Genomic DNA, 9,901 nt, shown 5'->3' on the forward strand with positions numbered 1-9,901 from the left:
CCTATGGAGGTTGCGAGTCTCATGGAACATGCCGAATCAGGCTGCACCCCGGCAACAATCCACTGGGCAACACCCCCTGCTCCTCTGTACAGACACCTGGTTCCACACCACAAAGACTCAGAGGACACTGGACCACCAGACCACTGTACTGAGTCCCGCCACACCTGGCCCAGAGGTAGGGGCTTCTGAGCCGCCATCCCACTGCTCCTGATCCAAAGGAAGGGGCTTCCCAGCCACCATCCCTCCCGATGCTCCCAGCCCACAGGAAAGGGGTTTTGGGCCACCATCCCTACTGCTGCTCCCGGCCCCTGGCCCACTTCTCCCAGCTCAGAGGAGGTAATCTGTGCAGGAACAAACAGCCCTCCTTCCCTCCAGTCAAAATGAGAAAACATGTAAATAAGTGTCAAAACCAGACTTTGAGATCACCTAGAGAAACCCCAAAGGGAAATGAGATGGAACACTCTGATACTCAATAACCTGGACCCACTGAACTGGCAACAAAAGGGGATCTGGAAAAAATGAAATCAGAAATAATTTCTCAGATAACAGGAGAAATTGTGCTCCTGGGGCAAGACATGATTAATAAATCTAGAGAGGAGCTGAGGAACATGATGGAATCCCAAAATAGGAAGCAGATGGAATCCATAAAACAGATGGAAATAGATTTCCAGGACATGAAAAACTCCACTGAAATTCTACACAGCAGAATGAGCCAATGTGAGGACAGAATCTCAGATATAGAAGATAAGATTGCAATTAATGACCAGGAAGAGAAAAATTGCTTTGAAATTATAAGGGAACAAGAGAAATCAATCCAGCAGCTGCTAGATGATGCAAAGAAGAATAACATAAGACTGATTGGCCTCAATGAAGAAACAGGAGAGAATGCAGATGACATAAAAAAAAAATGTTCACAGAAGCAATGGCAGAAAACTTCCCAAGCAGGGGAAAAGAATCTGACATACAGATAAGTGAGGCATATAGGACTCCAAATAGCCTTGATCAAAAAAAATCTACACATAGGCATATAATTGTTAAGGTTCCAGAAACTCAACAGAAGAACAAAGTTCTACAAGGAGTTAGAGAAAAGAAACAAATCACATATAAGGGAAAGCTCATCAGAATCACAGCAGACTTATCAACACAAACCATCAAGGCAAGAAGAGCTTGAAATGACATATTCCAAGCCCTAAAAGAAAGCCTCCAACCCAGATTGATGTACCCTGCAAAATTATCTTTCAAAATTGATGGAGAAATAAGATAGTTTCATGACAAAGAGTACCTTAGGAACTTTGTGAATACCAAACCAGCACTCCAAAGAATTTTACACAATATCCTAGAAACAGACATTGAGGATCACAACCCCAGGGAGAAAAGCAGAATGAATCCATCTGGCATGACAGGAATTTAATGTAAAGGAGGAGAACCCAACAAAAAGAAAAAGTCATGGCAATGACAAGTCAATATGTGACAGGAACCCGAAAAAAAGCAGGAGTAGCTATCCTCTTGTCAGATCAAGTAGATTTCAAACCAACACTGATTAAGAGAGACGAAGAAGGACATTACATCCTAGTAAAGGGAAGAATCCAAGAGGAAGAGATGACAATCATAAATATCTATGCACCAAACACTAGTGCACCCAACTATATAAAACAAATACTAACAGACATGAAAAGTCATATATGCACTAATACAATTGTAGTGGGGGACCTCAACACCCCACTGTCACAAATAGATAGATCAACTAGACTAAAAATAAGTAATGAAATACTAGAACTCAATCGAACTCTTGAAAAAAGGAACTTAACAGATGTTTACAGAGTCTTCCACCCCACAAACTCAGAATACACATTCTTCTCAGCTGCACATGGGCCATTCTCCAAAATAGACCACATACTCACACATAGAACATGTTTAAGTAAGTGCAAAGGAATTGAAGTTATCCCCTGTACATTATTAGACCATAGTGCGATGAAATTGGAGATCCATAGCAAAATAAACTCAAAAAATTTCATAAACATGTGGAAATTGAACAACACACTTCTGAATAACCAATGGGTCACAGAGGAAATTAAAGAAGAAATCAGACAATTCCTTCAATTAAATGACAATGACAATATAACATATCAGAATCTATGGGACACAATGAAAGTTGTCTTACCAGGGAAATTCATAGCAGTGAAAACACATATTAGGAAAACAGAACAATCCCAATTAAACAAGCTGAGGCTGAACCTCAAGTTTCTAGAAAAAGAAGAGCAGGACAATCCCAAAGCTCATACAAGGGAGGAAATTATAAAGATCAGAGAAGAAATCAATGCAATGGAGACTAAGAGAATGATACAAAAAATTAATGAAGCCAAGAGTTGGTTCTTCAAAAGAATCAACAAAATTGACAAACCTTTAGCCAACCTTGTCAGAAAAAGGAAAGAAAAGGCCCAAATCCATGCAATTAGGAATGAAAAGGGTGAAATCACAACAGACCCAGCAGAAATCCAGAGGATCATCAATACCTATTTCCAGAACCTATATGCCAACAAGATGGACAACACAGAAGAAATGGACAGATTCCTAGATACATATGAATTAACAAAGTTGAACAAAGAAGACCTAAAAATTCTGAACAACCCATTATCAACCAATTAAATTGAAAATGTACTTAAAAACTTATCAACTAAGAAAAGCCCGGGCCCTGATAGCTTCACTGCTGAATTCTACAAGACATTTAGAGAGGAACTGCTGCCACTATTGTTTAAACTCTTCAATGAAATTGAAAGGGAAGCAATATTCCCAAATTCATTCCTGGAAGCAAGCATCACCTTGATCCCCAAAGCAGAGAAAGACCCAACTGAAAAAGAGAACTATAGGCCAATCTCACTAATGAACATAGAGGCAAAAATCCTTAATAAGATACTGGCAAACAGAATGCAGAAGATCATCAAGAAGATCATACACCCTGATCAAGTGGGATTCATCCCAGGGATACAGGGATGGTTGAACACATGCAAATCAATCAAGGTAATAGACTATATCAATAGAGCCAAGGACAAAAACCATATGATTATCTCTATAAATGCAGAAAAAGCATGTGACAAAATCCAACATGCATTTATGATAAAAACCCTACAAAAAATTGGAATAGATGGTCTCTACCTCAAACTGATAGAAGCCATCTATGAAAAACCAACAGCCAATATCATACTACATGATCAAAAACTGAAATTCTTCACACTAAAATCAGGAACAAGACAAGGATGTCCACTATCACCACTCTTGTTCAATATAGTGCTGGAAACATTAGCCATGGCAATTAGAGAAGGGAAAGAAATAGAAGGAATAAAGATAGGAAATGAAGAAGTCAAATTGTCATTATTTGCAGATGACATGAAACTCTACATAGAAGACCCCAATAACTCCACCAAAAGTCTTCTAGACTTAATAACCAAATTCAGTCAAGTAGCTGGATAAAAGGTTAACAAACAAAAATCAATAGCTTTCCTCTACACCAATGACAGACTCACTGAGAAAGAAATAGGGCAAGTAATTCCTTTCACAATACCATCCAACAAATTGAAATACCTAGGAATTAACCTAACGAAAGAAATCAAATACTTCTTCTCTGAAAATTATGGCACTCTGAAAAGAGAGATTGAAGATGATATCAGAAAATGGGCAGACATACCCTGCTCCTGGGTAGGAAGGATTAATATAGTGAAAATGGCCATACTTCCAAAACTGCTATATAGATTTAATGCAATTCCAATTGAGATCCCAGCAGCATACTTCATAGACCTTGAGAAAACAATCCAAAAATTCATTTGGAACAAGAAGAGACCCAGAATAGCAAAAGCAATTCTAGGTAACAGAGACATGGCAGGGGGTATCACAATCCCCAACCTGCAACTATACTACAAAGCTACTGTGGTAAAAACAGCAAGGTACTGGCAAAGAAACAGACTTGAGGACCAGTGGAACAGATTAGAAGATGCAGAAACAACGCCAGACACACTCAGCCATCTCATCTTCAACAAAGGAGCCAAACACCCTCACTGGAAGAAAGATAGCCTCTTTAATAAATGTTGCTGGAAAAATTGGGCTTCAACTTGCCAAAGATTAAAACTGGACCTGTATCTCCTGCCATACATTAACTAAAATCAAAATGGATTAAAGATCTAAATATTGAAATAGAAACTCTTAACCAGTTGGAACAGAAGTTAGGTAGAACTGTTTAAAACATTGGTGTAGGAAAAGATTTTATGAACAAAACCTCAGTTGCCGGTGAACTAGCACAAACAATCAACAAGTGGGATCTCTTCTTATTAAAAGGCTTCTGCACAGCAAGAGAAACCACCAGCAGTGTGAAGAGACAACCCACAATGTGGGAAAAAATCTTCACCTGCTCTTCCTCAGACAAAGGTCTACTATCTCAAATCTATAAAGAACTTAAAAAGGTCACACTCCAAATTTAAAGAACCAATCCTAAAATGGGCATCTGAAATGAACAGACATTTCTCAGACAAAGAAGTAGAAATAGCAAATAAATACATGAAAAAATGTTCAACATCACTGGTCATTCCAGAGATGCAAATGAAAACAATGCTGAGATTCCACCTCACTCCAGAAAGAATGGCTGCTATCATGAAATCCACCAATAACAAATGCCAGTGGGGCTGTAGGGAAAGAGGAACCCTGCCCCACTGCTGGCGCGAGTGTAGACTGATACAACTACCGTGGAAATCAGTATGAAGATACCTCAAAGAACTAGGATTGGAAGTCCCATTTGACGCCGCTATTCCACTGCTGGGTATCTTCCCCAAAGAATTAAAAGAATCATACCACAGTGATATATGTGTGCCCATGTTCATAGCAGCACAGTGTGTGATAGCTAAAACTTGGAAACAGCCCAAATGCCCATCAACTGGAGACTGGATAAAGAAAATGTGGTTTTTAATAAAATGGAGTACTACTCAGCCATAAAAAGTGAGAAATTAGAGACATTTATAGCTAAGAGGATGCACATTGAGGCAATACTCTTAAGTGAAATAAATAGGACACACATGTATATATACTGAATGGCTTCTCTGGTGTGAGAAACTGAAAGTGTAAATAAGGACTAAAATGTATAATAGGTAATGTGAAATAGGAAGAAAAGGGGCAAAGGGGAAGGAAGTGGGAGGGCTAGGGGAAAGGATAGAAGGCAATGGGATTAATATAAGAAAATGGAAAACTAGGAACAAAATCTTTGTAAATAGGGAGGAATGGAGGGGTTGAAGGGAGGGCTGGACAATGGTGAAAAATAAGAACCAAGAGAGATTATGTAAAGGTGCAAAATTCCAATGATGAATGTCATTATATTGTATACTTAAAATGTACCAATGATTAGAATGAATAATTGATAACGCAAAATAGGAAGAAATGGTCCAAAGGGGTAAGAGTAGTGAGTGGGAGGGGCAGGGGAAAGGAAAGAAGGGGAAGGAAAAATGCTGAGAAATGGAAAAAAATGGAAATAAAGTCTTTGTAAATAGGGAAGGGTGGAGGGTGTGAACCGAGGGCTAGGAATGGGCAAAAAATAAGAACCAAGATGCATTATGTAAAGGTACAATTCCCAATGAGAATGGTAATTGTGTTGTGTACCTAAAATGTACCAATAAGAAAAGGACAGCAAAGAACAAAATGCAATTAGCTATTATAAAGTTTACATGCAAGATGACTTATAATGAAATAATTATATAGAATTTTAATATACCTAAATGAACTGATACATTTATGAATAAGACATTTGGGCCAGAATACATACAATTTCTAGGCATCAATGAAGAAAAAGGCAAGAACAGACTATACAATGGACTTGAGTTCTGAAGGAGCATGAGGAGGAACAGGGACACCAATTGGAATTTGTTAAAGAAAAGAAAGAAGGGATAAGCCTAGAATGTGGACAATGTCTCCTCAATGTTGGCGCTATTGGCAGTCCATGACAGAGATTTTTATTGTCATAGGTTATCCTGTGTAGCATAGATGTTGAGTGGAATATTGGTTTCCACTCACTGTGTGACAGTAATATGTCCCCCAACTGTCGCGACTGACAATATCTTTACCTATTACCAAATGTACTTTGAGAGGACAGTTGCTCCCAGTCGACTGCCACTGAGTTAGAGGTCATATTGTGATGTTAAATGGGTAGAAGCCAACTGTGGTTGTGTGTCTATTCTATGACTGGCAAAGAAATTACTTTGAGAGTTTTATGCATGATCAGTGGTGCATTTTGAAGTGAACTCATTTTGGAAAACAAATCAACAGAGATGCCAGGAATAATTAAGAGTAAAGAATAGAATTGTTGTTTACAGGATATATTTTTGAATGTCAAATCCTGCTTTTATAGATTTCTTTCTATATATCAGTGGAAACATTGTTGCAACAAAATATGAGTATATTGATATGTCTACACATTCAACATTTCATGAAGATAATTTATAAATGATAAAACAATCAAAAAAAGCAAAGTGAAACTATGTTCAGTCCAAAACCTTAGTATTTTGATATACTGATGAACGTACAATTAATGAAAGAAAACCAATATTTTTGAAATGGAAAACTTTTCAATAGATGTCCATAGGTCATTGGCAAGTAGTTGTTGAATAAAAATACATTGGTAGTAAAAAATTAAATTAAAATTATGTACAGTTTTCATTGAAAATTGGTAACTTAAAAAGATAAATGCTTACAGTTAAACAAATAATTACATTTTAAGAGGAAAGAAGTTTGATTCAATTTGATTTAACTTAAGAAAAATATAGCTGTGGATGTAGCTCAGTCCTACAGCACTTGCCGGGCAAGCATGAGGCCCTGAGTTTGATTCCCAGTTTAATATATATATATATTATAATATAATATATATTATATATATAATATATATTATAATATATATATATAAACTGTCAGAGTTTCTGACAAGATCATTTTACTTTAAGAAATTCATCTTAAAATATAGCACAAGTACCAACTCTATATAAGGAATGTAAATATTACAAATATGTACCAACAAAAGGAAGAAGACCAAGATAAGAAGGATGGAAGGAAGAGTGAGAAAGGGAGGGACAGAGGATGAAAATGAAGTTAAGATATATAATGTACATGTAGCAATTACCCATGAGGAATGTAAACAATATGCACTACAAAAGTGTACTAATAAAACTCTAAAATAAATAAATAAAATATATAATCTATGCATTATAAAAATGTAGAACAATATATGCATTATAGAAAATGAACTTAGAGAATGATTAAAACAGTTAATATTTGGAAACTTTCATAGTCATTAGGGATGTTCAAGACTGAATACATGGAGGGATTGTGGATTGTAAATTTCCACAAAATAAATATGTTAAATGACTATATTCTCATTTAATAAAATGTAATATTATTTGGAAATAAGGTCTTTAACTATCTAAGCAAATTAAGATAAGTTTATTTAGAGGGACCCTGAAACAACATGATTATCATCCTCTTCAAAGGGAGAAATGTTAACACAAATGATTCAATTTTATTTAGTTAGTTTGTTCATTTGTTTGTGTGGTAGTAGGGATTCATTCAGGGATTCACAAATACCAGGCAAGCCCTCTACCACTGAGCTACACTCTAGCCCCAACACAGACATATATAGAAAGGATGTAAACAGACACACTAAGAACTTCATGTAAAGACAGAGGCAAAGATTCAAATTATGCTTCATAAGCCAAGGAACAACTAGAGGTACCAAGAAGTTCCCAGGAAGAGTCAGATAATCCTTCCCCAACAAATTTCAGAAAAATATATCAGTGCTAACATCTTGATTTCAGAATTCTGAGACAAAAAAAATTTCTGTTGTTCTAAACCACCAATCATGGTGCTTCATAATGAAAGCCCTAAGAATTGAATACAGCAGAATTACACTATCCACTTCATGTGACTTGCATGATAGTATGTGAAGACAAATGATCTGTCATTTAGGAGGGAACATTGAGATACCAGCAAGATACCGTGCAAGCACTCTATCTTTCTTCTGGAAAAACTTAATAGTTAGGTTGATAACTGCTCCATCATTTGGGATCCTAAAGTAAGAATAAAGTTTCACCAAGTCCTGAGCCATCATAAGATGGTCATCAACATTAGAAAGAATAAAATTTCACTACTTAAAGCCACTAAAATGTTGGGAATGTTTGGTATTGTTCAGCATCTTAGCTTACCCTGACTGATACAGACTTACAATTAAGAAGTAAGATAGTGACATAATAAAAAGCTTGATTTTGTGGCAATACATCAATGAACAGGCAGCAAGAATCCTATTATAGAAAACATAACTAAACAATTGATGTTAAGTTATGGCAAAACGTTTTTCAAATTTGCCTCCATGATAACCTCAAAAGCACTTCATTTATCTAAATAACTTGTAGTTCAAGGGGAAGAAAGTTGAAATTTAAATATAAGTTCTTTCTTGTAGTTTCCTTCTACCTTTATTGTTTTATCAGTATATGTTTGTGATACACAATAAATATATCACCAAGGAATATTGATACCTGTACATATGGTATTACATGAGACAAGTAAGTGGGCTAGTTTGTAAAGGAAAGTAAAAAAAGAGATAGGGTCTATAAATACAAGAAGAAATAAGTACTTATCATTCCCTTCAAGATAAGCATAAAAATTATGAGTCCCTTGAGGAAAAACGTATATGCAAATTAAAGAAAATCAAAGCCCATTTAGAGTCTCCCTGTTTAAGATTTTATTCCATGATGTTTAATGTGTTGGGTGTACTGATCTTTTCATTCCTAAAAATTTACTTATTGAAATATAAATATATGTTCTTTCCAAAGTGTTAGAGATTCAAGATATATAGTCATTAATAGGACTAAAACATGAAACATGAAAACTCTAAACTCTGTACGGAATTGTGAAATATTTCTAAAGGTTAACAGTGATGCAACAAATTAAGAAGCTGATCAAAAGGAGAATTTGAATAAACAAGCAAGAGAGATATGTTAACAGAACTTTAGCTAACCTAGTGTGCAGTAAGTATTTGAGATTTGACTAATTTTAATCTTTTAAACTTATTTTTTAAAAGGTAGATCCTATTGTAGTTGTTATCATCCTTGGTAGATGTTATAGTAAATAGGTGGGGTAGGCAACTTGTGCCAAGACATGGAAATTTACAATTAGTCTGAGTTATATACTTTTCTTATCAACTTTGGCAGTTTTATTTCATGTGTTTTAGAGGAATATATGTTTATAATTATTTTGATTTGCTTACAGGCTAAAATTTCTTTAGCATACAAAATGTCTTTGGTCTTAGATTATTTTATACTTTAAAGTTATTTTGTCTTATACTAGTGTAGCTGTTTGAGCAATTTTATGGTTGCTGACTTCATATGCACTTCTATCATTTTAGCTGCTAATTATTTGAATCTTTGATTTTGAAATAAAAATTCTTGCATAGTATGCCTCTATTCTTAACATCTGGGAGGCTGAGGCAGGAGGATTACTTGGGGCCAGGGAATTGAGCTCAGTCTGGGTAACATAGTAACTTCTTGTATCAATCAATCAATCAATCAATTAAACAAATTAGAAAAAATAAATATGATTATTGTCCTTTTAATTTACTCTAAAAACTCCAGCATTTAATTAGCTTGTTTAATCCATTATTTTAATATCAATATAATATTGTAAGATTTTCTATTGTGTCAACTTTTAACATCTTTTATGATTTTAGTTCCTCTACACAGTTTTGTTTCTTAATAAATAAATATTTTCTAGTAAAGTATTTTAATTCTTTCAATTATTATTAATATTTTTGTGTTTCTGGGATACCTTACCCATAAAATTCTGCCTCTTTTCAGTTACTTTTTTAGTGATTGCTCTAGGACATTTA

This window comes from Heterocephalus glaber, unplaced genomic scaffold (assembly GCF_053883595.1).
Source record: "Heterocephalus glaber isolate CG9 unplaced genomic scaffold, H.glaber_assembly_v1.0 deba00001690, whole genome shotgun sequence".
NCBI classification, from domain to species: Eukaryota; Metazoa; Chordata; class Mammalia; order Rodentia; family Bathyergidae; genus Heterocephalus; species Heterocephalus glaber.